At 38.9% G+C, this 27,260-nt stretch overlaps 1 protein-coding gene across 5 annotated transcripts in view; it reads left to right on the top strand.

Moving 5' to 3' along the window:
* LOC127660379 (bifunctional heparan sulfate N-deacetylase/N-sulfotransferase 2-like) overlaps positions 1–27,260 on the top strand; it is a 180,831-nt gene that overhangs the window by 76,718 nt on the left and 76,853 nt on the right. For 2 of the 5 annotated variants that reach the window (XM_052150529.1, XM_052150528.1), the window contains one exon: positions 15,677–15,745. The exons of the other annotated variants lie outside the window; for them this stretch is intronic. The gene's annotated coding sequence lies outside the window, so the exon portion shown is untranslated. The remainder of the gene's footprint in view (positions 1–15,676; positions 15,746–27,260) is intronic. 5 annotated transcript variants of the gene reach the window in all.

Raw genomic sequence — 27,260 nt, 5'->3', positions numbered from 1 at the left:
TTTTTCAGTCAAAATTATTTATTGTTATGTTATACAAGTGTTACAAGAGACTTGAGAGTATCACAGCTATGTAGGAGATCGGTTGCAGGGGCAACTGTCAATTATACAGTTTAGAGGTCATTACAAAAATATTATACCAGAGAATGCTGCAGTTGACCAATAGGAATCAGGTTTCCAGAGAGCTATGTAATATTTAACGTCTCTGTTAAATTCTTCATTTTAATTGTAGGATATTGCCAAGACATGTATAAATAGTAAGCAAATGTTTTTTTTTTTTTTTATTCTAACACAGAGCATTTGTCTCCATTAAAAATAGAGATGCAAAAGCTTGGATGCTACATACATGCACACTGTGAGCTGTCATGTGGTGGGAACAGCCATCTAAATCAAAGGTGTGCTGTCTTAAGTGCAGTATCCTTTGATGCATTTATGATATACCGGCATTAACGCAGGTGCCTTTGATATCTTCATGCTATAGCAGCATAAGTTTCCTTCCATCTCCAAATCCCCCCAGGCTGTCTAGAAAATATAATATCTTAATTTTTTGCTGCTTTGAGGTTGTTTCCTCTGTTCACACAAAGTCTCTCAGAGTTTTTAGGCTCTGCAATGCAATAAAGGTGCTGAATTCATGCAAAGAAGATTTGTTTAAATCCTTTAAGCTAAATAGTGAAACTGTTGTGTTTACCTAATTAACTTTTTTTCCACCCCTCTTTCCCACCCTGCTGAGAATGGCTACCTTCGAAGGTCCCTTCAGGAATCAAATGCCCTGGCGATGTTCACTCTAGTTTTCGCTCTACCATCATCACGTTCCCACTTAGCCAGACAGGATTCAGTAGATACATTTTTTGTTTTGTTTTTTGGCTTACTAGGAGTTTGTGTAGGAGTCGGTGTTGTGCTGGGAGCCGGACGTTTGCTGGATTCCATCTCTAATATAACGTTACCCAGTGTTGCAGTTTGTTGTCGCTGCTGAATAGCGGAAGAGAATTACTGAGGCAAGGCTCTTGGGAGCTCGCATAAACATCACATCCTTTGGATTTTCCTGGCAAAACAGAGCTGCTCCCTTTCCATGAAAATCAGTCAACAGGCTTCCTAGGAAGTCCGGGAAGGGCTCATTTTTTAATTTGCGTTACAAGCCGTTCAAACTGGAAAATAAAAAGCGAATATTACATGAAAATTGTTACATTCTGGACTTTTAAGTGATGGAGGAGAGAAAATCAGCACATTTACATGGACTTTAAAAGTTTGTTTTCAGTCGGACTACAGCAATAATATTGTTTTGTCCAAATGAACAGTCCGTTTCACATTTCTTGTGTTTTTATGCATTTTATCTGTATTTAGTGGGGATGTGCATGAGTAGTCGTATATTCATTCTGCAATAATTATTTGAATAGTAAAAATACTATTCGAATATCGCAAAGTTTTTCTTTGCTGGCCATATATACAGTGAGATGCATTTTAAATCCTGAACACACAATCTAAAACAGGCAGTTATAACAGAATGCACTGGGTGGTGCTGTTGAGTGTGGACACACTGTTCTGTCAGTACTTTTAGATGGACACCAGAAAAGAGTGGTATTGTGAGAATGTGGCTTACTGTGAGAAAGCTGGTTTCCTGTTTAAATGTACTGGATAAGTGGTGTACACTTTACTCTCGTATATGAGCAGCTCATCAGAAAGTAGTGTCCCCATAGCAACGTAATCCCCACAACGCTTCTGTAAACAACAAACATGGCATCCGAGAAAGACACTGCTTCTGAGGTAAGGGACATTCCATCATTTAAACTGATGTGAATAAATTAGTATAGTTTACGGAGCACGTGAATATGCTTGTTTTTATCAACAAAAACATGACATGAGATACAATATAAACATGATAACTATTATATTCCCTGTGTGTATACTCGTCCTTTACGTTAACTGCGTCAGTCTACTTCATTTTCTTCACTTTGTGTGAGCTTAAATGCTTTCATTCTATTCTTTTTTTTTTTTTTTTTCACGTACTGCTCGTTTAAACAAACAAACAAAAAAAAGATATATATATATAACACAGGACATGATATAAGCTTGTTTTGATTATAATTAGAGGCTTGTTTTTTAATGGAAAAGTAAAACCTTTATGTCTAAAAAAAAATTCTTCTTTCTCATCAATTACCTTCGTTTAAATAATAGAATATACTTTTTTTTATGAGCTTAAATATATGAATGCCCATCCCTAATGTTTAACATGTTTATGGAAATGTATTATATTGCAGTAAAAGCAAAGTGGAGCATCTGCTGGTTTACTAAACTAGGACTAGTTTCTCTCCTTCTCTCTTTCTCAGCAGTATCTTCTGTTCTTCTTAATGTGGCCAAGTAATTTATATTGGGTTTGTGCAGAGCTGTTTAATGCCCCCTATGCCTTTGTCAGCCTACGTGAGCGCCTGCAGAAACTTATCTGTGAGGAGCATCTACATATGAAACAAATGAAATGCAGCAGCAGGAAAAACAACATCAGGACTGATGATTAATGTGATTTACTCATCCTGCAACCAAGCAGACCTGTAGACCTCCTCCACCAGCCCTCCCCACTCACCAAACGTTGGGACAGATCTTGTTTAAACTGCCTCCCAGATGGGCAGTGTGTGCGAGCGCAGGTTGAAGGCTGTGGCTGGTAATTGCAGAGCTGCAAATGGATTTCTGTAACACAAGCTGTAGTGCATTTAATGAAGTTTGATCCACATGCTCAATCACAGGCTGAAGGGTGACCTCTAGCACAGGGCAATGCCTTCTCTGTGTTTACCCAGGGCAGGGTCTCACTCCCCCCTTCTTCTGCCCAGCCACCGGCCCTGCACCATGCATCTTAACCAGCACCAGCCAGTCCTGTTAGGTCACATGCTCTGCCTCGGCCATACTGAATCAGATATTAGCTTGCACAGACTAGGGTTGCTGCGATACCAACTCGATACTTCGGCAACAAATAAATCACCTCAGATTACTCATGAAATGGCACAGAAAAATACTTCATTAAAAGAGCTGTATAAAATTTTGCAGTTGCAAACTCTGCAATTTCCATTAAAAAATTTCTGGATTCCATGTTTTATGTTTTAGTTAAATGTTAGCATTGAACAAAGTGTTTGATCAGCTAAATACGTATAGTTTTAATCAAATAAAAAATAATAGTTTTAAACAGAATTTTTAGTCAAATAAAACAGAGCTTCACAGTATAAATTAATACTTTAATGAAAATGTATCTGATTTCCTGTGGCACAAGGCTGCTACGACTGAATCACAGTGTGCTGATATTCAGTATAATTGTTATTGTGATATTGCTTTCATGTAATAACAATTATATTTATAAATATGAATGATAATAATAACAAACCATTTATTATTAAATTATTGTTATAGTAGTATTATTGCTATTATTTTGAAAATTATTTTTCTATATTGTATTGTCTTTAATTTCACACATCTAGTTAAACAGATCTTTCATTTTGGCAAAACTTACATTTTGACAGAACTTTTTTGACAGTTTTTAATAATGTCCGCATTCTAAATGAAATGCTGAAATACTCTGTGAGCTGAGATCTCAGAACAGCACTGGAGGAGTTTTTGAGTGTTCACAGCCGCTCATTCACTAAACGCATCGTGTGTGTGTGTGTGTAGTATGACAGAGCAGAGCAGCACATCTCGTTCATTCTGAAGCGTGCAGCATCTGTAGACTGCATATTATTTAATTAAATGACATCCTTCAACTGTTTAATGATTGCACTTAGCCATATCAAGGTTTTCATTTGATTAATTGACACATTGTCATTGATTCCCTCTTAAAAATGTCACATTTCTTAACATTTTGCTAATAGCACTGCACCACTCTGTAGTATGGTGCTGAAATTAGCAACAAGATGATATGACATTGTTTTCTATTTTTTTGTATTGTAATAGTTTGCTAGTAATGATACACCTCAAACCCTAGTACAGAAGTTTGTGATAATTTTTAGCATTCCAAACTGTGTTGTTGTATGGTTATTGTATTGCATGTTAGCGCTCTATTGCGCTCACCCGCTCTCTCGTTCACACACTATCACTTTTTCAAACATGCTTGCTCTATCGTGCTCTATCACACTCTATCGCTCTCTATTAAGTTTGGTCTGTCTCCCTCTGTCATGCTCACTCTTGCGCTATATCGCTTTCTATCTATCTCGCTGTCGCTCTCTATCGCTCTGTTTCTATCTCCATTGGTCTCTGACACTATTGCTCTTTTATTGTGTTTGTTCTATCACAATGTCTTGCTCTTGTCATGCTCCCTCTATCATGCTCCCTATTGCTCTCTATAGCTATATATCGCTCACTCTATCATGCTCTGTATCCCGCTCGCTCTATCACTCTCTCCACCATTCATGAATGTCTCTCACTTTTGCACTTTTATTGTCTCCATATGGCAGTGTGCTAATAAGCAGACCTCATAGATGGGCTTGATGCCTAATGGGCTCATCTGTCCCAGACTGCTAATGGCTTAACTGGATTAGCCAATTCCCCACAGTGGCTCTGATCAGAGCTCATAAGGCTGATCACTTTCATTGATCCAATAGATCAGGGCCTCTCTGGGAGTGCCGAAGTGTGCACAGTGCTGGGGTGGTTTTGCTGTCCTCCACATCCTAATGTGTCCTAAGGGGAAATGGGGACACACTGTCACGCTGCGCAAATGGGCCACCTGAGCATACATGCCTCTGTGTAACACAGGGTAATGGGGTGAATGAGGGGAAAAGAATCTGAAAAAATTGGCAGCAGTAGCTTCTTTGAGACAGATGGAAGGAAACTGAACCTGAGAAGCAGTCTCCGGCTATTGACGGGCATTTCCTGTCATCAGCATTGGTCCCTTGTCATCTTAAAAAACAGCTTAAGACCGTGATCCAAATCTGAGTATGATAATCTGCAGACACAATGTCATTCCTGCCTTGGTTTAGTGCTGATAGAACTTTACTTAGTTTCTTTTGAGTTCAAGGCCTTGTTAGTTTCTCTGCCCACTTTTGCTAATGAAGTGGGATTTAAGAAGCTGGGACAGCATCCAAATGGGACAATTTCCCCTCCTGTGTTGTTTTTATCCATACCCCACCCCATTCTGAAATATGAGATATTCTGCATCAAAAAGTTACTCAGAATGCACTTTGTGATGAGATGCTGGTCAAATTCATTTTCCTGCCTGTTCTGATTGATTAATTGATGTTATTAAATGACTCCTTTGGTAATGGCTTTTCTGTATGGTGTCCAAAGTGAGAGTTGGGCTAAAGCACAGTCTGTGCAGTCCCTTTTGGCCAGAGCAACTTCATCTCTTTCTGTTCAGTGTGATTATTAGCGCTCTGCATTACATCACAGGGGCTGTGGCAGAGCTGACATCACTCAACTGTGCCCTAATGGTGCAGGTTGCCTCTGTTTATTTTCTATAAGTGCATGTCAAGGCACTGTGTAGTTTTGACAAGTTTAACGACTACCTGCATCCAGCCCTGGAAAGAAAGGCCAGTATAGGGTACAATCTCAAAGAGTTCCTTTAGTGCTTTGGATTTTCGGTCCTGTTGTGTTTAAGCAGGTGTTGTCCATCTGGTTGATTGGCATTTCAGTCTGTGTTATGGCTGGCTGTATACTTGTGTATCTTGGAGAAAAGGAATCTGGATTAGATCAGACTGGATTCACACAAGTGACAGTTTAGATTAAATGCATTCAATCAGGTCTTTTAGTTTGTCAAGTCAGTTGCTCAGCACTGCTTTGTTGTTTTTGCATTCTTTAGTGTACACTAGTCAGTGGGTCTTAGCACATTGCAGCCACATTGGGGCTATTTCAAAACCAAGTGAGCTGCCTCTGGAGGCAGAAATTTAAGGCATCATAAGTGCGCTCCTAATGTGAAGGCTGTTCCAAAAGGTCGGTACCTTAAAAACAATAAAAAAATAGTTTAAAATCATCAAAAACTGTTTTACCAAAAATGTTTGTGTATGTATATTTATGCTCATTAAAGTATAGCATTGTTTCTTCTTGCGCCACCTGTATAATCAATAGTGGACTGATCAGTCCACATGGCAATCCCATTGCAACCCGCTAGAACCTCCTATCATCCTGGTGGTGAGTTTGCCCAGAAAGCACCACTCATTCTTGAGCCCTGAAGCCCAAGTCATTCTTGACTTGACTCATTTTCTTGAAAAATAACACTGCTCTAAGACTATGTGCCAGTATTCTACTTTGTTTTCCAGCATTCTATGTAAATTACTCCGCTTTGGGCAACACCTCTTGCAGATGTTTAAATTCATTGAACATTCAATCTATACTCACTTTCTTTCTGATGGAATTTGAGCCCTGAAGCCCTAAACTTTCAGCAAATTCCATCACACCTCTTTGGCTTTCTCCCACAAGTCACGTGTTCTCACACACTGGTTTCCTACCTTACACATGCCCGTGATCCTGCCATAATGAGTGTGTGCTCCAGCCCACTGAGGTTCTGTCTCATTAGCTTTGCACTAATGAAGCCCTACAGGTTCAGCCGAATGGACTGTGCCACACTAACTGTAACACATCGTGATGGCTAGTGCCTGACGGACAGCTGAATGGTTGGCTTGAACCAAGACCTCATCACCAGGTCGAATTCATGTCACTTTCATTGCTGCCATCATTACTGGTGACTGTGCACGAGGGGCTAATTTCTAGTTGACTTGCTTTAGAATTAAGAGCAGGAATGCAGAAAGAAAGAGAGGAAGGTGTCTGAACCAAGGGCTCAAGGGCTGGTGCAGTGCAGATGGCCTTGTCAGGGATGCAACTGTCTTCTACCTCTCTCTCTCTCTCTGTCCATCCATCTTACTCTTCCTATTTTTCTCCCACTATGTGGGGCTGAGGCTGGACATTTGTCAGTGTCACCCACTGCCCAGTTTTCAAACAGCTATTACTACAGAGACAGGAAGAAGCCATTGGCAAAGCCTAGCTATGGGGTGTCCGCTGTATCTGTCTTGGTCCCTTTGTGCGTGTACATGTGTGCCTGTGTTGCGCTGTTTGTTTGCGTGGGAGATGGTATTTTTGCATGTGCCAGACCTGAGGAAAGACAACATTTTAAACTCTGCTTTCACATTCTGTTCATCTCTGTTGGCGCCTATTTTAAAGGTAGGAAAATAAGGTAGAGATTTGTGTGTGTGTTTGAGCGAGGAGTGCTCGGTGTGGCGTTGATTTGCATGCTGCTGAAAAGCTGAAATGGCTCGTTTCCAGGTGCTCTGAGTGAGGAGAGAAACAGTCTTCAGCCAGACACTCAATCACTGCATCAGCTGTACATTCGCAACATGACTTCATTAATGCACCAGCTGGTCTCTGCTACACCTTTCAAACAGGAAGTGCTAAACTCAAGCTTATTTTTACACAACCCCCAATTTTTTTTACTTGACGTTTTCTTCCAATTAAAGGAATAGTTCACCCAAAAAAGATGTTTCTCACTCAGGTCGATCCAGACAGACTTTTGGATTTTGAGCTGTTATTTACTTCAAATATTGCCCTCTCAAATCTAATTTGTATTACAGCATATTGAAATGGCAAATTGTGTTTTGGTTATGAGATGCCCCGGAACCAATGCAGTTTAGTGTCATTGATGCCAAACCTAGCATAACACATATTGATACAGTGAGTTAGCTTTCAAATCTCATTTGCATTTGCAGTGATAGAATGCAAGTATGTCAGTGAATAACATTTTTGTCTGTTCACCACACAAAACTATCTTGTGGCTTCAGAAGACTAAATATAGCACACATGGACTACTTTTTTATTCTATTATGGTGCTTTATCTTCTTGAAACTTGTCATGATACATTTTTGTTGATTTGGAAAGAATATAGTGAGTAATCTTGAAAAATATCTTTACAGTTTGGAGTTACATGAGGGTAAGTAAATAAATAAATACATTTTTGTTTTTGTGTGAACTATCCCTTTAACAAACACCCATATGATACAGAAGTATTGCATGTGTCCTGTCTAGCACCAGAACAAGCACCATTCCACACATCACTTAAGATTATACTGACGCTGCAAAGGGGAAATAACGTGCATAGAAGTGCATGCAGCTTGATTACAGCAAACCCACAGGCATATAATCACGATGGGAACTCCTGAGTCATTTATAAAGAGGTCAAACGTCATTGACTTTTCCACCATCAAGCAGTGTAACCTGATCTGATCCTGGTGACACTGAAATGTGAATTTAAAGCCATTGCAATTGGATGCTGTGTTTTTCCATTTGCTCAACTGGAATTACACCAACAGCACAGCATTTCTTGTCACTCTGGCAGCTGCTCTCAGCGGGGGTAATCAAACACTCCTGCACTCAAGCTCTTCCACATCAGGCTCAGGCCTGCGTTGGTCTAATATCACTTTAGTGTTCTGAGTTTTTGCTCAGTAGAGCAATGTTTCTTGCTCTTGACATATACCAGGACTTATCAAACAGCACAATACATCTTACAGCAGATGTAGTAGGATGCTTGCTATGCTCTGGCATTGCACAAACATGTCATAGCAAAATCGCTCAGCACAATGTTTTTTGCTGTGTTGAATGACAACTCAAAGCTGAGTCATTGAAGGCTCCTAACAGATGCACGGTCTTCAGATCAGTCTATAGTTTATCAGCTCACTGCATTTCCTCCTTTGACTTAGTGTGAATAGCTCACAGAACTAGTAGAGCTAGGGAAATATAGCAGATACGTGAGTTTGAGTGATCGCTCGGCTGTGCTGGAAAGCGGAGAGCTGTCCATAATACAGTAAGTGCCTGCAGCTTAATAGTACACAGGAATGTTCAGGATCTGTTTCTACCAGAAAGACGAGCAGAGTAATGAAGCAGCCAGGGAAGAGATGGCCCCGAGGGAGAGAAAAGAGGAGAGGAGAGGAGGGTGCGGGAAGTGTCAGCCCTTCTCTAGGGAGTGGAAGGAACGGAGAAGGGACTGATTAAGATCGAATTAGAAAAGCTATCTGAGAAGTTTCCCGAAGTTGGCTTTTTTACTGGGGCTTTTGTTGATGTGTGTATACACTGCTAAGTTAATAGGTTCAGGCTTCCAACTAGAGAGGGACAGTGTGTGGAACAAGAAGGCCAGTCCACATTGAGATGGGATAAGGAATTGCAAGCTTCCAGTGCCTTGAGTTCTCATAGCATTGTTAGAAGAAAACAACATGAACAAATAGCAGTGCACATAGACTGGCAGGTGCATAAACACATTCAGAATGTTTTGTTCATTAACACATTATCAAACACACACTAACGCTGATGGATTTGAATCTTTTCTGTTTCTGATTCTTCTTAATGATTTCAGGTCTTTAACGATTTCAGTACCGATTCTTTTTGTGCTCTTCAGACATTCACCCAATAGAAATACTAATTACAATTTTAACAAAAACATTTTGGTAACACATTTTTATGTCTCTTTCAGATTATTTATCACTAGTGTTGGAAACCATACTGGTTTCTATTCAGAACCGGTTCAGTTTAAAAATGAATAAATACTAGAACCGAATGATGATCGGTTCTTAAACATGCATTCTTCCGTCTTTGCAGTATAAACACTGTGCTGAAATACTCTGATAGTGTGTCCAGCGCTATCATTAGTGGCACTGCTACATGACTACTAATTAATCATCGTGAAACACACAGGTTGACCATATGAGCTGGTACTTTATAATCTACTGAGCGAAACATGCAGTACGACCAGTGTTGTCCGATTTCTGAACAAATTACTTTTATGAGGAGGTTCTTTTAAATCTACTAAGCAAAATATACAGTGCTACCTCACAAATTAATTACTCGTATTATCCTGTTCCTTTTAGTGAATATCTTACTGAACTGCATGTCAATAATTTCGTCATGTCCGACTTGAAATGAACCAAGAATTGTTACCGTGTTTTGTGTACACACAGCTTGTAAGACTTGTAAGCATTTTTGGCTTAATCTGAGGCAGAGCAGCACAATTTATGATACTTTTGTTGTCAGATTTTACTGCTGTTTTTAAATGTTTTCTGATCGTAGTTATGACCAATCGTTTTGGAAATGTCAGTCTTTCCCCATTCAAGTAGATTGGAGCTGTACTTTTATGCCACTTGTTTACAAAGAAAATAGCTGCCCAGCCTGCCCGAGTGTGTTCCAAAGATGACCGGAGAGTGGACTGACTTGCCTTGAAAGGGGCTTTGATATATTAACCAATCACGACCATGTACGCTAATGAACAAGTGCAAGTGACTGCCCGTTCATTCTGGGATTGGCAACTCAGAGAAGGGTGTGTCATATGATGATATAGAATTTAACCGAAACAAGATATCATAGGAGACAATCTTTTATTGTCGACAAAAATCGACACTAGCGCGTTTGCTGCAGCTAGATTATAATATGATTGCTCGCAATGTAGTGAATCATAATATATGTGTCACGGTGTTTATCTTATTGTGAAGAAAATCAGCGATTCAAGCTCTATTAAGAAGAGGGAGTTTGTTTTTGTGTCAGTTAAAATGAATCGAAGTGACCAAAAAGGTGATAGTATAGTCTTAGCCCTTTATACAATGCAACAAAAAAAAAGTTTTTAGATCTTTTTTCTTTTGTTTTGTTTTTTTGGTCTGTTTTGTTTTCCAATATAAATATAGAAAACTCCATGTGTACATTTACTTTAGTAGTTATACTGCTGAAGAAATTATTTTTTCATCTGAGAATGTTGAATATAATTAATATTTAAATATTTTAAATATCTAAAAATACTTTAAACAAGATACATTATCTGAGAAGCAACATATAAGAAATGTAGACTTGCTTTCAGAGAATGTATCTTGGATATGCACTGGCAGGAGTATAAACAAGTGAAAAAAATACACTTTTATTCAAGATATATTCTCTAAAAACAAGTCTAAATATAGTATGTTGCTTCTCAAGTAAATGTATCTTGTTTTAAGGATAAAAAAGAAAAACTGGAATTGGTCCTGAATAACAACAACTACTCGATTCCCAACCCCAATTAAGAATGACTCTGACATTCCCACATTCAGTCATTATTTAAACAGACATGACCATGTTCTCAGAGAAAGACTGACTCTGCCTTTGTTTTTGGTGCTGGCCATGTTCTCTGATCTGGTCTCTGTGTCCTTGTTAGCAGTAGACATACTGTGCCGTTTTAGTAGTCTATCTTTCTATCTATTAATCTTTCTGACTGTCTGTCTCGCCTTATCCACCCTGGTGTGTCTGTCATTTTTTCTGTCTCTCCTATCAGTATCATGAGCCCAAAGCCTCCATCACTTCTTTTAACATGTGTCTCAAAGGTCTTTTCTAAGGCACATTTGTGTTTTAGACCAAAGACATACCACACAACAGAAGCTCATTACCCTGCACAAATTTCTGTGTTGTTAATGTTATTATGCACACTTCACACATGATTGCAGACTAGGTGCATCAATTACAAGATCCTTTTCCTCCTCAACTGTAGCTTCAACTAGGGGTGCACCAATCAATCGGCCCCCAGCCTAAATTGGCCGTTCTTTGTTTTAAGTGTGTGATCGGCGATCAGCAGATCATGTCTAGAATCAGGGACGATCTTTTTTGCAGCATGAAGGGAATCGTACATACACTGCTTCTCTAATGAATGAGCGTTTTCTCAGACCTTGATGCATGACAGTGTGGCTTCTGAGGGTGAACTGTTGTCATTTCGAAGTATTCATGAATTTAAACTTTCAGACATACTGTTATTCAGATGAATCTGCAGGTTTTGTTTTTAAAAATGTGTAAGGATAACATGAATGGTAAATTGCCCATTTTCTAGAGTCATTACGGTAGTAATTCTGACGCTGCACTGTGATCACGGAGAGGATAAAGAGCCTGCAAACGTGTATAAAAACAAATTAAACAACAAATAAACATGCTTATGCAAATCGGAGTATACGTTATGTAAGCTGTGTCATGAAAATCAGACATCGTGTTGAGCGATAGAGACTGTTTGAGCGATCATGAGCACTTTCAGCTTCACTCCCTTCAATATGCTCACTTGTGGTGTCAATCAAACATGTGGCTCTCCATGTGTTCTCAATATCTCATCAGTCACTCATCCCAGCGCTATTCTGTGAGGATCCCAATTTAAATCGGATTAATGTTGGTCATATTACCACTGATCACAGCAACTACATTTTTACCATAACGGCACTGCGTCTTCAAGGATTTGCTTAAAAGACTGTAAACAAATCACAGAAATTAATGATTTTCACTGGAGCAGTTTTTGAGATTGTAATGGATATATTTTTCTTATTTTTGAATGTATCTCTGCTGTGTGTGATGCTCTCGTGGTTTTTACTGCTTACCAGTATGTTACAATGACCTAATGATGTTAATGCATTCGGTATAATGAACAAACAATGAACAATATATTTTTGCAGCCTTTATTCATTATATTTTTAGTTAATAAAAATACAATTGTTAATTTTGAGTTCATGTTAGTTCATAGTGCATTAACTAATACAACTTTTGATTTAAAAAAATGTGTTACTAATTGTCTAAATGAGCATTAACCAAGATGAATAAATGCTGTGAAATAACTAATGTTGTTAACTTATGGTAACATTTGGAACCTTTGTAAAGTGTTCTTAAATTTGTCGCAGCATATGCAAGTACAGATTAGCGCACACTGGGTGTCAATGATTGGGATACTCTGTGAGTTGGCTACGATCTGGGACTGTTCGTTGCAGACTTCAAACATCAAAGGCAGACAAGCTTCTGTCTTGTAGTGTGTAGTAGGCCTCAGGTTGTTTTAGTTCCTTCATGACATTGTGTGAGAGAGGAAAAATATGGGGTTGTATGATATTTAATCTTATTTGATATCCGTTTCTTTGTGTTATTATTTTTTAAACCCTGTTAGCTGTGACATCTCCTTCATTTGATCTCTTTCTCCCTTGCCTCCAGGCTGATGATCGTCATCAGGATCTGCAGGTTGTTGTAGTGGTGATGACAGTCTTTCATTGTGTTGTGGGGCTGGTGAGAGATGGGCTGCAGCTGAGAGAGCTGTAAGAGGGAGAGCAGAGTAGGGCAGTTTAAGGGGACAGTGGGGAGTAACAGCAGGGGAGCCAATAGTTTAATACCTATTTGCCACAGCATTGCAGAAGAGACTGCTCTGTTCTAAAACCTAGTGAGTTACCTATATAGACAGCATTTTCAGGTGCATTTTAAGCAACATAAGTGCGCTAATGTAGGCCATTTAATTTTACTGGCACATAAGATAACATGTTTTGGACAAATTGTAAGGCAGAATCATATGTAAACTTCTCGAAGAAGAACGTATTGTCATGAGTATGTATTGCATAAAATGAAGAACGTTCATATACTTTCTTTAAGAACATTCACCCAAAAGATTTTATCATCACTCACCCTGAAGCCCAAATTAATTTCTCTCTTCCACAGAACACAAAAGGATAAGTTAGGCAGAATGTCTCTATCTCAGTCACCAATCTCTGTCATTGTCAATTGAATGGTGGAAGTGAATGGTGACTGAAACTAATGCCTCCTACACACAACACGACTTTCAAAGACGTTGGATCATGGTACCATTCGTATTACACATCTGTCTGTCTTGTTATGGAAGTTGTAGCGTTTTCAAATTACATGAGGAATTGGCGACAGGGGTGAACACATTACAAAACATTTCACTATTGACGAATCCCTGATGACTCTGCCTGGACTCCAAATTACTTTTCACAACAGAGTGCATCCGAGAAGTGATACGAGATACAAACATATGCATGATCATATGTTATGCATTTCAGAATATGTGTATGTTTTTAATCGCCTAAAGTCATCATATATTTGATTGGTTACAATATGAAAAAGTACCTCCTACAGACAAATCTACCTATTTGCTTACCTGACACTCCATGAGAATTGGCGATTTCTCTCCAAATCTTCTCTCTCCACCCGGTTGTGGTACCGTTCAGATGAAATAAACATCAAATATGCACTGGTGCTCCTGCCAATGTTCCATGAATTTTTCCTCCATTTCTTTGGTCCAGTAAGACTTTATTGATACTGCAGCCATAATAGTTGATGTTCTGCTGCAGGTACATCAGGTCTCCTCCCACTGAAACTTCCCATGCCCCGTTTCTTGCTCTCTCATTGGCTGTAGATCAACGCTGCAGTTGTATTCAGTCAAAACACATTTCGCATTGCACGATTTGGAATCGCAGACAGGTCCAGATATTTAAAATGTTAAATATCTCGCTGACATCAGCAACTCTTCGATGCTGCTCTCAAATTGCGTCTTTGATAATTCATACCATTCGATCGTCATTCACAAGAGCGAGCTTCTATAAAGATATCAGCCTTTTGACGGGGATGTCCACAAAACTTTCAACGAGCTTAAAATCGGGTAGTGGAAACTCGGAATATCATTCTCCCTAACATCTCCTTTTGAGTTCCACAGCAGATAGAAAGTCAATGAGGTTTGCAACAACAGTAAGGCAGTAATGATACAATAATTTGTAATTTTTAATGAGCTATCCATTTAAGGGCCGAAACATAGTCTACGCAAGCACGTGAACACAGACACACCTTGCAATACAAGCTTGATTTCATGCGTCGTTGCGTTCTGAAATGTGTCAGACCGCAATACATAACTTTAAAGAACTACATGTTGCATTCTCAATGTAGCCTTGAGGCACTACCTCAAGATTAATGTGAACTGTCCACTTCTACTGTGAGTTTTCTCTTTTAACACAACTACTGTCTTGACGGAGCAACAGTTTGAAGAGAAGTTAGTCAATACTGTATATTTATCGCAAATTACCTGAATAATAACACATCCAGCTTAATGGCACAGACGTTTCAAGGTAACTGTCTCGCCCCCTTGAGCACTGAGATTTGCTCCAGCCACATTAATGCTTGTTAAGCATGTTCAACCAGATTGCACGTTAGCAATGAGGTGACTAAGTGCTTGCATCTGCAAGAGTACAAGTCAGTTCTCACCAGTTACATTAAAAATGCAACTGCAATTTAATATTGACAAAATGCATTAAAAATTTTTACAGATATGTGCAAAGTGAAGAAATTATGAAAGAAATGTTTTACTATTGCATAATATTATAAATATTAGATAAATATAATAAAATGTGTATGTAACAATTAATCGTCGTATTCCTAAAACAGACAAATAATCATCATAATCACAATTCTTTTGGACAATCATCAGACAAATGTAATAATTTGACCCAATATTTTTTTGTGCTATGTATTTTTATTATTTAAGGGCATCACACTGATTCCAGAAAGGTTGGGGCTAATTGTTTGTCTACCAAGAGGGTATCATCAAAAAGTAAAGTGCATTTTAATGTTATTTGCATGTATGTTTGTGTCTGATAGCAGAGACTGTAAGTGAGATTGATTGTTTGGGACGTAAATGGTGTCACCAGTGGGGATTTGGTGAGTCCTGAATCTGCTGCCAAGTGCAACTGAGACAACCAAAGCAGATGGAGAGAAGAAGCATGTCCATGGGCCAAACTAGGACATGCCGGTGTGCTTGCAAGTGTGTGTGCGTGCTTGGCATTTTTAGTGGGTTGATCAAGGCAGAGGGCGCACGTTGCTTGTTCACTCCAGTGTGTTTTTACTTACAGCTCCTCATATGTCTTTAAACCTCGCTCTCACTCTTTTCTTTAATGAGACACCTTTCTCTGCTCCACTGCAGCTCAGCCAAAGAAGCAGAGATACTCCAATTACTGGCCTTTATGGGGGAGAGCAGTTCAACAACAGTCAGGTTTGTACCACTTAGGGGGCAGGATGCTGATTTGTGTTACCGCAGGGGTACTCAGTTTTGCTAGTGGAAGTCTACCTTCCTGCAGAGTCTGGGTTCAACTTTGATCAAACACACCTGAACTAGCTAATCAAGGTCTTTGGGTTCACTTGAAAATTGCTGGCAGGTGTGTTACAGCAGCAATGGAACTAAACTCTGAAGGAACATAGATTTCCATGAAAGGGATACCTGTAGGTCACCACTGTTTTCTAGGCCAGTGGTTGCCAAACTTAGGGGGGCGCTAGAGTTTCCAAGGCGTGCATATGTGAGCCACATACTGTATGCTTTGATGCAGTCAAAGATATAAAAATTAGCTCAACATAATCATTAAAAAAACTGTCTTAAGACCTTGATCCATAGCAACTGTTGCAAAACGTCATTAAAAGTCTCTACCGACCTTTAAGGAAAAAAGGTTGGGAACCACTGTTCTAGGCTGTTTAATACCAAAGGCAGCAGTCATGCTTCCCAGTCAGTCCATGACATTTTGCCATCATTTACGCACCCTCATTTTGTTCCAAACTTGAATGACTTTGTAGAACACACAAAGTGATGAGGCAGAATAACAGCCTCAGTCACATTTCACTTTCATTGTATAGAAACAAATGTTGCGATGAAAGTGAATTGTGGGGGAGGCTAATATATTGCCTTACATTTCTTTTTGTGTTCCATGAAAGTAAGTCAGTCTTAGGGGTTTGGAATAACATGAAGATTAGTAAATTATGCCAAAATGTTGAATTTTGGATGAACTATCTCTTTACCAGACTGTATTTTGTTTAAAAGAATCTCCTAAGCAAACTGTTTTCAGGCAAGCTTTAAAGGGACCATTACATCACATCTTATAAACTAGAATTAATTCAAATGTGTAGGGGTGGCTCGATACCACTTTTCTATGTCCGATACCGATTTCGATACCACAGCCTTGAGTATCTGCCGTTACCTATATCGATACCGATACACTACCATCTTTTACTCCCTCTTAAACAATTAAGCTGTTAATAACACATTTGTCAGGAGACTGCACTATGCTTAACCTATCCATCTAAAAATCATCATGATCAAACTGTGCAACAAACGTTCTACTCCCCTAAAGGAAGAAATGAAGTAGCCCACAAAATGACTCAGTTGTGCAATACTGCTGTTTCATTTTTATTTACATTTTCCAAACAGAACTTGTTGCAGCATTTTTAATTAGTCAGCACAATTCAAACATTCAAAATGAAATTTAAAGTGCAAATTTAAAGAATTATAATTCCAGTAAAATACTGGATGTAACTCAACACTCAATGTAGTCATACCTCTATTGTAAACCATAACTTAAAAAAAAAAAAAAAAAAATAGTATCTCCATTATAAAATGTACAGTAGAACACAGTACAATAAGTACAATATTTGAACTGTAAATCACCTGTATAAAACAGTATGAAATTCCAGTATGAAAAGATACTTGCAATGTAAACAAAAGTGTTTCCACGAAAGTGTTTAGCATGCAGCACTGCTTTTTATTTTTCAAATGAAAGCTTGAGTCTATCCACTGTGCAGTCAGGCTTAGTAATGACATACACACGTCTGAGCTCCAGATGTCAGTTGTGAAGCTAATCATGGCAACATTTTCTAAACATTTTGAAATTAATTCACACACTTGCTTGTACTTATTTTGGACAGCCGTGTCGGAGATGAAATGCCGGTTTGGCATCATGTAGCGAGGCTCCAAATACTCCATTATGCGTCAAACTCATATTCTCAACAACAGAAAGGGGTTGGTCATCCAACACAATAAAGTCAGTCACTTTCTCCGTTATCAACTTTGCTTTGTTGCTGTTTGGTGGGAGTTTTTCATGCTTCTGAATTGTTTCAAGCAATGTTTGTTGTTGCGGCACACTTTTCTTCTTGGCACTCGTTGCCTGGGTAAATTCTGTATACTCCTTTCTGTGATGCTTCTGCAAGTGTTTAATCAAGTTCATGATGTTGAAGTTTCTCTCTCGAAACGCTTACATTGCATAAATTGCACTCTGCTTTGTTTTTTCTTCATTGAGTTTAAAACAGCTGACATGATGATAGTGCTGACAGGTCTCACCTATCTATCATTCAAGTTCTAGCTACTGTTCACGTGACGCCAGGGTTGCCAAGTCTGAGTTTTTTCTCCTCCTGAAACGCGATTGGGCCAGTTTTGAGCAGCAAATGCGCGGGATTTTGTTGTGAAAACCTGGCAACCCTGTGTGACGTATGCTGCTCATCTCTCTTCACGGCATGTTGCTCAGGTGTTAAGCGACAGTTTAGGACTAAGTCCGTGATCGTATCGGATCGGAATATACTCCCCCGGCTCCTACAATATCCGATCCAGTGATTTTGGCCAGTATTGGACTAATACCGATACTGAATATCGGATCGGCGCACCCCTACAAATGAGCTGTAGAAATAACCTAGTAAATATTTAATGCCTATTTTTTTAGGTAGAAATGGAATTATAAGACAAATAAATGGACCTCTTTCAACCATTCCAGCTATTTACATTTTTATTCTTCCAACCAACTGCTGAGCCACATGCACAGGATTGTGACATATTTATAGGCTGCAAAGGATACATCTATGCTTCTTTCAGGCTTCTCAGTAGACCGGATTCTTACACAAACATTGAATTCGGACACAGGTTTATTCCTTCCTACCTCTTAAATTATATATTTTTCAGGTTTCGAACACAGTCTGAGAGTCTGAAACCAAGTACATTCTAAGTGCAAGGTATGGCAACAGACTGTAATAAGTCTCCGTCTGTTAGGCAACTGCGTGCCATCTCTGAGCGATGCTGCTATCAGCAGAAGCATTGTATTATTTCAGTCTCATTTGAAACACTGTCATCTGTCACTCTAAGAGTAATGGATGCACTGTAATGGGCGGGAACATTCGCCTCTCAATCAATTCTGCCCTAATTAGTGTTAATGCAATGCCAAAAACCTCCTGCAGTTCTCTTCATCAATGCCAGCTCTATATCTCCCTCTATTTTTTGTGGTCATAAGGCAGTCTAAACGACATCTTTATCATCTCTGCAGTTTTATATAATGTAACAATAGATATTGTTTCTGGTGTCATGGCCTCTGTTCTAGTTATGGCTCAGAGCACCGCAATGTCCAATTAATTTACCCTGGCACAATTGGAGCATTTGCCTCTTGAATTATGAGAACTGTATAGAAACCAATAACAACTCCCCCCTCTTGTTCCTTATTATTGCTACAGATGGCCACCCAATTGTTTTATGATTGGTACGTATGCAGCTTTAATGGCTTTGTGTGCTTATTATAGTTTTTGTAAGGGCAGTGACTCACATAGGGCTGTTCCAGTGGTGTAGCTATGGGTAATGTGGGGGTGCTTTACTGCAGGAGGGACTAGTGCACTTCACAAAATAGATGGCATCATGAGGAAGGAAAATTATGTGAATATATTGAAGCAACAATTCAAGACATCAGCCAGGAAGTTAAAGTTCAGTCACTAATAGGTCTTCCAAATGGACAATGACCCAAAGCATACCTCCAAAGTTGTGGAAAAATGACTTCAGGACAAAAAATTAAAGGTATTGGAGTGGCCATCACAAAGCCCTGACCTCTATCCGTTAGAAAATGTGTTGGCAGAACTGAAAAAGCGTGTTTGAGCAAGGATGCCTACAAACCTGACTCTGTTGCACCAGTTCTTTCTGGAGAAATGGGCCAAATTTCCAGCAACTTATTATGAGAAGGAATATTATGGAAGGCTACCCAGAATGTTTGACCCAAGTTAAACAATTTAAAGGCAATGCTACCAAATTCTAACAAAGTATATGTAAACTTCTGACCCAATGGGAATGTGATGACATAAATAAAAGGTAAAACAAATGTTTCGCTCTAATATTCTGACATTTCACATTATTTTTTTTCTCTGATTAACAGTTTTTATTTATTCATATAATTGACAAAGAAAAGCAAAACATATATTCACAGAATCAACATTTAACCTCCACTATTACCCCTCCCAATCCCCAACTCCACCCTGACCCTCAACAAACATCCCTGTGGTCACACATGAGAATACACACACACACCCACATACAAAATAAAAATAAATAATAATAATCACACGTTAAAAACTATACTACTTTCTCCACTGCCCCTCCCTGAGAGCCCACCAAGAATGCCAAATAGCTGCCCCATTTCCCATCAAATGAATCTAAATTCCCCAGCCATCTACATGACATTTTCCAGAATGCCGTCTCTGTGCACCTCTTGAAATGAGGGCGCTCCAGCTGACTTCTATCCCCTTAGAACAATCTGTCTGCCAACCATAACACTGGCTAGGACCCAATTTTTTGTGTTTATCCCCTATATTAATGACCGCCCCCATCGCCTAAAATACAGAGTCTGGGGCAAAAATGAAATTTGAGGGCCTAATACATGACACATAAAACTCTGAACTTTCAACAAATATTCTTGGATCTTAACACACCACCATTAAACATGGGTTGTGTCCCATCTTCTGATTGGCATCGCCAGGATGTGGTTGTGTCTTTCAGACCAAGCCTATACAATCTAGAGGGGGTCCAATAGAATCAATGTAAAATCTTAAATTGCATAAGGTGCACCCTTGCATCTCTAGATGTAGACTTTAATTTTTTTTAAATTCTAGCCCACACTCCATCCTCCAATACCAAGTTTAAATCTTTATCCAATAATCTCTTGATAGAAGTTAAAGCTCCATCCCCCAGACTCTGAATTAGCAGAGGGTAATACACTGATGCATCATGACCTTTTCCAAAAGCAGTAATCACCACTCTCAAGAGTATCTGCCACATTAGGGGGGTGCATACTACTCCCAAATATAGTACAGAGCAGGTGGCGCAGCTGTAAATACCTGAAGAACTGAGACCTGGGAATGCCAAAATGTTGAACCATATTTTCAAAGGATCTCAACTCTCCACTCTTATAAGCTTATTAACCTCCCTCACCTTCCACTCTAACCAGCAGACAGGGGACTTGTTAATACATCATTTTGAGTTATGCTCTAGGCAACGTTTAAATAAATGTCAGAATTAAAAACACTGGACACTTTTGTCCACACTGAGTGCAAATGCCAGATAAGGGGGGTAACTTCTCAGATTAGTTTGATAGGCTTTGCAATGGCGAAATAGGGGCAAGAACTTCCTGTTTAATACAAAATCAGGGAGGGACATCTATAGGGAGAGATTGTAGCAGGAAGTTGAATTTTGGAATACAATTCATTTTAATAACATTAACCTTCCCAATAATAGATAAATGTAATGAAGCCCACCTGCCCACATCGCTCAAACCTTTTTGTTAAAGGGTCAAAATGAAACCAAATCACACACATTTGCTGTGAAAAATACCCAAATACTTAATGCCCTGTTTGGGCCACTAGAAGGTGCCTGGCTGAAAAGCCGTTACCAGACAGTATGCTGTCAGAGCCAAAACTTCGGATTTAGGCCTATTAACTCTGTATCCTGAGAATTTAGAAAAGGAATTAATAATTCTGTGGAACAAGGCGTAGATCTAGTAGGGTCAGAGACGAATTATAAAATATCATCTGCGTAAAGCAAAAGCTTATGTGTCACACCTCCTGCCATCACCCCTGGAAAATCAGCCTCCTTTCTCATCGTGGCTGCTAATGGTTCCAGGGCAAGACAGAACAATAATGGGGAAAGAGGGCAACCCTGCCAGGTGCCCCTATCCAGAGTAAAATAATCTGAAATTAATCAATTTGTTTCTACCGCCACTACCGGGTGTCTATAATGTAACTTAATCCACCCAATAAAAGTATTCCCGAACCCATACATTTCCAAAATCTTAAAAAGATAATCCCATTCCACCATATCAAATGCCTTTTAAGTAGAAAAGTACTCTCTCTGTTTTATATGTCTAGCCAGAATCCTCCTGACTCAAAGTATGACTGTCTTGCTCTGAATAGCCAAAACTCCACCTTCCATGACAAAATAGTATATATAGTTATATCTGTATTTCTATCAGGTCAATTCTCTGAGGCCATTAGATGGCATTTGGCACTTCAGCTCTGCCTCAGCACTTTTAACAATTCCACTAGTTCATGTGCTTTCGATTTTTTGGTGAATGAGGCATACTGTATGATCCGGCCCCTAAAAACCTCCTTAAGTGCCCCCCAAGCCACGCACACAGAGGATACTGAGGACCTGTTGGTCTCCATATAGACATTGATTTCAGCCTTTAGAATTTGTTGGAAATCAGGATTTTGCAAAAGGGATGTATTAAAGTGCTAACTATATGATTTATTTTTCTCTGTGGCAACACCTCTAAACACACCACGGTGTGATCTGTAACTAAAATGAATGAAATTAATCTAAAGAGATTAAATGAGAGACTTCGATATAAAAAATAAAACTATTCTAGATTAAATCTTATGGACTGAAGAAAAAAATGTATAGTCCCTACCAGATGGGTTCAAAAGTTTCCAAATATTTGTAAGACCAAGATCATTACACATCCTGTGAAGAGTCACTGTTGCTTTAGGGGGCATGCACACTTTTGCTTCACTATGATCAAGGACTGAGTCCATCAAATTATTAAAGTTTCCTCGCAATATTGTATCATGAGGGGTGTCAGCGGCTTGTAACATCCCTTCAAGATCTATAAAAAAGCCCTGATCATCAACATTAGGTGCATAAATATTTGACAAAATAAGACTATGTCCCTGAATTTCAGCTAAAACTACAATGACTCTTCCGAATTTATCTTTACTCTTTTTGAGAAATTTGAATTAAAGATGTTTACTTATCAGTGTAATGACTCCCCTGCTCTTACTCAAGCCAGCACTATAAATAAAATGTCCACCCCATATCTTTCCAAATTTTTCAGCTTCCTTCGGGGAAATGTGCATTTCTTGAAGAAACACTATATCGTATTTATTATGCTTAAGAAGATAAAAAACCTTCCTTTTGTTTATGGGGTGCCCCAACCCATTCACATTCCATGTTGATAGAGACAATCCACTCATTAAGATTTGACATTTTGGCACATATGGAAAAATAGATTGTGTGTCAAAAACAGGATTATAGAGACCACATTCCAACATTAGTGCAACAGTCAAACCACTAACTTTCCCCAGAACCAAACAGAAAAAAGAAAAGGATGTACATTAACCCTGCGCATGACATCGCCAACTGGTGTCCATCCCTCCAAACTCAAACAGTCCATTTATGCCTACGAGAGAAAACTTTGCTGTTGGATTGCAAAGTCCGGTGTTTCTATAAAAACAAATTGAGACAGAATTACACAGCAAAAGATAATCTATAAAACAAACTCCAGCCCATAGGCAGAATAAACTTGTTTGAGTGTGTAGCTTCATCCATAAAACTGTCCTAAAGGTGTATTATTAAAAAAACTCCATCCGCTAGGCAGAACCAGCACAAATGAGCGAGCAGATTCTTCAGACAGTCAAACGAATGTTCAGTTAGCCGGTCCACTCGGCTGCAACATGAGTGCAAGTAAATTACTTACTCCAATGACTTAGCCAGAAATACTCCACAAAATAAACTCCAGATGATAGGCGGATTAAGCACAAAGAGCATGTAGATTCATCCACAAAATCGTCCCGAAGGTGTGTTGCTCTACACAATAAACTCCAGCCTAGAGTCGGAACCAGCACAAAAAGAGTATGCAGAATCTTCAAACAGTCAAGCAAATGTTCAGTGAGCCCGTCCATTCGGCTGCAAAGTGAGTACCACAAAGTGTCTTACTCCATTGACTTTATGAAGGATATCGCTTGCTGTAGGCATGTGAATTGTCTATTCTCAAATTGGCTGGGAATATCAGTGCAAAATCAACTTTCCATTGATATAAAAGTTTCTTGCATTCATAGAATCAATCACGTTTCTCTCTTGTCGAGTTCGCAATGTTTGGAAATAAGAAAATGCTTTGGTTCTTCCAAGAAAGCCTTTCTTTAATCCACGCCTCATGTAACACAAGCTCTTTATCAGATGATCTCAGAAATGTGGCCAGAATTGATCGGGGCCTGTCTCCCTTAGCAGGTCGCCGAACTGGAACCATGTGAGCTTGCTCGATTTCCAACTTATTGTCTGCTATGTTGAGCAGACTCGGTAAGAGCCCATCAAGGAATTCCACCATATCCCGTCCCTCCACTCCACCATATCCCGTCCCTCCACCTTGGATAGTGGATTAGCATATAATTCCCTCTCCGATGACTCCAGATAATAGATCAGTTTCTCAACATCCCCCACTCTTGTGACCACATCAGTAAATTTCGCCTCCATGGCAGTGATTGATTGTCGTATCACAGCAAGATCCTCCAAGTCAGCAATGGCCTTCGTCAGCATTGCCGACAGGTGTATGTAAACTTCTGTCTTCAACTGTATACCTTTTTTAGGTTCATTTTATCAAAAACTGTTAACACTGTCTCTGTGGTGCTATAAAAATCCCTATAATTGTTTGATACCGACACAACAACATTGAATCAACCAATGACGTGAGTTTGTTTGATCAAAAGCAGAAAGATGGTGTATTAAGAAAGCTGTTTTAAAAACAAAAAATATTGGTGGGGCTAGTGACGTATAAAGCGTAATAATGCATTATGGTGTACGAAAGAAATACGGATGAACTTTTGATCCTAATTTGATTGAATGCCTCAAAAGAGCCGATCTTCATCAATCTTTAATGATGTAAATGCCATGTCAGATGTGCACATAGTCATCCTCCATTCCTCATCTCTATATCGCTCCCTCTTCCTCCTCCGATGTCACGACTTGAATTATATCCCTCCACGGGAACATCTCAATGTGTTTGGCTGTGAATGCCAAACACTCAATCACTGTTCTGTTTTATTCCTCCTCTGGCCTCCAAAGTAATAGATGCCTCATCCAGCATTACAAGACTATGTTGGAGCAAGAGATAGCAGACAGTTTACAGTCAGACAGGAAATGCTCAAGCAATGCTCCTAAAATAGCACATTCTCAAATGGAAATTAACACCAAATTTATGAATATAAATGGGAGTAAGTGAGAGAGGCAATGCTGCAGTAGATGTACTGATATGAGCTTGAAGAGATGGGCAGATCTACTCGCGAGTCAGCAGCGATTATTATGCACTAATAACACACTTCATGTAAAACATTCTCACAGCCATATTTATTCTGTCTTGACCATAATGAGGAGAGACAGAAGCTCAGTTCCAAAACCTAGTGTGCTGCCTCAGTTAGAATCATGCATTTGAAGGTATACGTTTACCATTGAAGTTAACATCCTAACTACAATCTGAATCTCATAAGTGACTGATTTGAAGTGTTCTTAGGCCATGTCCACACTCAATATGTTTTCAGTAAAAAAAAACATTAATTTAGCTACATTTATGCCTCTCAACCACACTGGAATTTTGTTTTTCTCCACCAAAAATTGAGCATTTTGAAAACATTTTGCTGATGTCACTGCATTCAGAAATAACTCGCTCACCTAAACAAACATATAATTTGAATGTAAAGCAATTAAAGAACAATGGCAAAACCGGCTCTTTTTTAAAAAAAAATTTTTACAACCATTATTTCATAATATTATTACACATTGTTATAATATGTTTTATAATAAAATTTAGTTTTTGGTGTTGTTTATTATATCAGTTAAATAATGTAAGTAGCAACTGTCTGTTAGTCTAGGCGTTAGTGGGTTTGGTCAAATTGAAACTTCACTAATGGGCTGGATCAAGTGCAATTTAGTTCTGAGGTTCTTTTCCGGCAGTGTCTGAATCCTATAATAAAGTCCATTCCCTGTCAAGCACCTGCAATATAAATAAAGACAGCACATTCTTAAGAAGTTGGTGGTGTAAATGGACTGTACAGTATGCAATGAATTAGAATTATAGAAATATTAATTTACCTCTTATGCATTAACTTCACCTTGTTGAATGTCAGGCATTTTTCTTTGACAGTTAGTTACACACTCCATTTATACACATGGAAAATGTGGTTCTCATCAGGATTTGTAAGCTCAATGATTTGTATGTGTTTACTGACACATAAATCATTGATAGTATTAATAATAATTGTATTAGTATGCACTTTACTTCTACTGGTCGATTTTGAAAAATGTAATTCATTTATTTGAACATGGAAAAATGTTACCCAAATATTTTTACATTCAAATTACACTTCAAACATTAAGAAAGGAAATATAATATATAAGAAATTTCCTCTTTCTTTTTTTGGAAGTATTTGGTCTGGAATATATTCCGCTTGCTTCATCTCTTGCCTTTGGTTCTTTAGAACAATCACAGACCTCCATGTGTTCATGTCATATTTCTGTGTTAATGTGACTTATATCTTAGCTGCTTCATTCCCACTGAGAGGTTTAATGAGACACGAGTAGCCAAAAACCTTTGTGTGCGTGTGTGTGTGTGCGCATTTTCACAAGACTCCATGAATTAAGAATGACTACACCATCAGCACTACTGTAAGTTTGGATCAGATGAAGAAGAGAGTACAAGAGACAAATTGATTAGCCCATCTCTCTCTTCATACCTCCCCTTACTCTCCCATATGAAAAACAAGCATTAATAGAAAATGTTCAGGCTGTCATTTAGCATGACTGTCTCATCCCTCTTCTCATTTGCCAGAGCTTCATTGCTTAATAACATCATTTAAAACTTGTGTGTGCGCATAGCTTCCTCTGATTGTGTCTTGCTGCAGGGTAATGCTTCTACCCTGATGCGATCTGACACATTGAACCGCTGCGTCTCAACTGCAGCACCATTACCTCCACACAGAGTGCTCAGTTGCTTCCCGAACTAAAAGAGTCTTGGATGGAGCAAACGACACAAACTTCACTGAAGTTTAGGGGACAGAAATCTATTGTTTTGTGTTGCTCAGAGTAACTCACAATTTCTCTTGTTGACAGTCTTCAATCAGCATGTTCCATCAATTTTGTGTCATCTTGATCTCTGTTCAGTGGAATCTAAGTGTTTGTAAGTGTGATGCATCATCGGAAAAGCTATATTTCTATGTGTGTGTGCGTGCGTGCGCACTCTCTTGCAAATGTGTCTAATGTAGCAGTGAGTCAACATGTTCTCTCTGGCTCGGAGCTTTCTCTGTGGGAAGTCTCATCTCCTGAGCTGCACTGCATTAGAGAGAAGCAGAGCAGTGTGGTGCATTTAACCCAATAAGTGAGCAACCACGTCTATCTTTTTCACCCTGACACACAGAGAGAGGAGGGAGAAGGGGCAGTGATGGTTTATGAGCCTAAAGATTGGGAGTTGTTTCAGAGTTTGTCCCTCTTTATTTATTATGCTTGCAAGGCGAGCACTTTTATTGAAATTCCATTTTCCTCTCCACAAGTTTCTGCAATTAATTCAGACCGAACCACTTAACATACAGAATCCATTCAAACTGTTTTGTAGATTATTTCAGCCTTCAGTGTGCTGTCTTTTTTTGGCTTTTGTAAACTTCATACTTTTTAAGAAACTTGATATGAT

This window comes from Xyrauchen texanus, chromosome 20 (genome assembly GCF_025860055.1).
Source record: "Xyrauchen texanus isolate HMW12.3.18 chromosome 20, RBS_HiC_50CHRs, whole genome shotgun sequence".
In the NCBI taxonomy this organism is placed as follows: Eukaryota; Metazoa; Chordata; class Actinopteri; order Cypriniformes; family Catostomidae; genus Xyrauchen; species Xyrauchen texanus.
This window is presented reverse-complemented; position numbering and strand designations above follow the sequence as displayed.